Source organism: Populus trichocarpa, chromosome 5, assembly GCF_000002775.5.
Source record: "Populus trichocarpa isolate Nisqually-1 chromosome 5, P.trichocarpa_v4.1, whole genome shotgun sequence".
NCBI lineage: Eukaryota > Viridiplantae > Streptophyta > Magnoliopsida > Malpighiales > Salicaceae > Populus > Populus trichocarpa.
This window is the reverse complement of record NC_037289.2, coordinates 12,690,657-12,694,054: the sequence shown is the minus strand read 5'-3', so window position 1 is coordinate 12,694,054 and position 3,398 is coordinate 12,690,657.

Sequence of the window (3,398 nt, the reverse complement as noted above, 5' to 3'; positions counted from 1 at the left end):
CTTCACTTTTAGGAATATAGACATGTGTCCTAGTCCAATCATTCCAAACTTTATTTCACATCATCATATCTCAAGAAACACTTTTCCTTTCAATAAATGAATACAAGACATTGTACAATTTCATAGAAAAATATTAGAAGTTAGATTCATACATTCCAAATCTTAATGTACCAAAACGCACACATAACATTATAAAAGTCTAATAACAAGGTCTTATCGTAAGTGATACAAAAGAATAGTTCTTGACACTATTTATATGCTAAATTTTCCTAACAAAAGGATTAATATATCAAAATTACATCTTTATTAATTAACAAAATTAAATCCTAGACATCTACTCATTCTGATCATGGTTGTAAAGTACCTGAAATTAATTTAACATTAAGTATAAATTTAAAACATGAAATTAACATATAAACAATAAGGCAACTCTCAAGATATATTATAAACTCGACTTGTCTTTCAATTATCTTTATAATCTTATCAAATAATCTTTTCCAAGGTATATGATATTTGTTTTCTAGACGTTTTCCAATTATTTTCATTAGTCATTACTAGTGTAATTCTCCATTGATAGTTAATTAATTTTACTGCCTATTTATTAGGCATTAACTTCATCATTTGTTAACTTGTTCTACTGCTCATTAGCGAACACCATTTCCATTACAAAATAACTAGTTCCATAACCCATCACTGGGTAAAAGCTCAATTTCAGAATAGCTAGTTTCACTGTTCATTATTGGACATTAGTTCCATTATCAGATAACTAGGTCTACTATCCATTACCAAACACTAGCTCCATTACAAGATAACTAGTTCATTGCTCATTACTGAGCACTAGTTCTATTACTGGATAGAGGTCCACTGTCCATTACCAGACACTAACTCCATTACAGGATAGCTAGTTTCATTGCCCATTACTAGGCACTAGCTCAATTACAAGATAACTAGTTCGATTATAAGGTAACTAGTTGCACTCTAATCATATTGGAGAACAAATATACAACATCTATTAAAACCATAACTACGTGATTTGACATAAAAGAATTATCAAGGTGTCAAGCACCTACCCGAGGCATGTGTTCGTGGTGTTATCCCTTGATGTTGTCCTAAAACGTCAGTCTTCTTATTCCAACAGGAAACATTATCATCATTACAACATGAACACCATTAGAAACTCATATTCAAATTTTCCTTTGAAATAATATTAGTTCTCTATTAGTATAATGGTTGACCGGTTCACCTTGGCATAACCAAACAGTTGACCGGTTATTACTTGAGTTTCATTGGTGTCCCTAATCATCGACCAATTCAATCGACTGAATTAGACAGTAGTCAATTTCAATGCTCCTCCTATCAATCGATCATCCAAATCATTTAGCAATCCTAACCAGTTGACCGGTTTGTGCAATTCATCAGATATCAAATTCAGTTTCAATTTCTTTTCTTTTGTAAAGTTCATAATTAAATCATTACCCATCATATCTCATGCTTAAAAATATACTTCAAACATAATATCATTAACTTAAATAATCATCCATTCAAATCCAAATTTCCATCATGTATATTTCAACTAAAATGTAACATTTCACAATCTAAACATAACCAAGCTTGAAACAAAGTTCTCACCTCTTAAACACATGAAATTTAAAGGAAAAATATGGAGAAAACAAGTTTTCTACTTCCTATAATTTTTTCCTCCCAACCTGTCACTTGTGCTCTTCAATTTCCAAGAAATCTCTAATTATTTGCTCAATTTCATCCTAAACCCCTCTTTTGATCCCTACTCACTCTTGTTCAGTGTTTAAATGGGTGAGTTTATGGTGGAAATCAAATAAAGATAAAAAAAACTCTCTTCAAGTGTGTTTGACATTGCGATATCGGTTGTTTTTCAAAGTGCTTTTCGCTAGGAAATGCATCTAAATATTTTTTTCATTTAAAAAAAATTATTTTTGACATTAGCACATCATAACGATCCAAAAACACAAAAATAATATTTTTAAGAAAAAACTATTTCAATTTTTTTCTAAAATGGTGTTTCTACCGTAAAAACAAACAAGGTCTTCCTTTTTCTTGCACACAGTGCTCAACCATGAGTGGTTTCCAAGAGACGCCATTCACAATTTTGAATGCTCTCATTTTGTTTTATTATACTATTGCCCTAAACTTTTCATAATTACAACTTGGCCCCACTTTAACATATCACTAACTTGAAAAAAAATTCAATATGGGGGTTTACACGTGAAGTCCATACTCCTGTTCCAGACTGTGGTAGTATCCCTTGTCAACACATGATAGTTTCATCACCATAATTTATTACAACCTTTGGATCCACACCTGGATCCCTATAATAATACATTTCTATTATCATATATATATATATATATATATATATATATTTAATTTTCTACCTTGGCTGAATGACCATTAAAATTGCTCATGGTTGCCTTTTTTAATTTTTCTTTTATTTATGTCTCATCATCAACTTAACAAAATTAGTTTCAAAAACATATTTATATGATAATTACATAAACAATTCATATTGATATCCTTCCTTTTTTTTATGGCCATTTTGGTCAAACCATATTTAAAGGAACCAAGGGTTTCCTTCAAATCCTATACCACTAAATCATTGCAATTAAACTCACTTTCACAAGCTTAACATAACCTCACCCAAGATTAAATCAATTTCATTATACTTTTCCAATGCTTTTTGGCCGAACATTGCATTAAAGGAACTATGGGTTCCTTTTTTCTCTCTTCAAATCTTGATATCAATTTATCATCAATAGATACTAGAACAACCTCCCATACCATTTTTTATATGTTAATTAAGGAAATTACTCCCCCTCTCTTTTATGACTATTTGGTCGAACCTGTGGTAAAAAAAGGAAAGAAATTTTTTTTTTCAATTTGTCTCAAATTGACACTTGACCCATTGTTTAATTACTCTAATAAACATGTTTCTAACATCAAACGACCCATTCATACAATTAAATTCCCAATCCCATTTTTCCATAATACATAAGAACACACAATCCATTTTAATCCATGTCAAAGCCTCAAATTAAGCTTGGATTGGATTTCCATACCTCTTAAACACAAAAAAACTTAGGAAGAAGATGGCAAGAATAACAAGTTTTCCATTCACCCCTTTCTCCCCTCTTCTCCCTTAAAAATCGCGCTCTCAAGCTATAAACACCCCAGAAACTCTTCAATTTCTTAGCTTAGATCTCCTTCCAACACCTTTTCATCCTTTAATCTAAGTGTTTAGATGAGATTTTTGGAACAATTATGAAGAAAATTTAAGAAACCCTCTTTCTCTCTTGGCCAACCACACTTGGCTTCTTAAGAAAGCCAAGTATAATATTTATACTAGTCAATATCTAACAAATTAT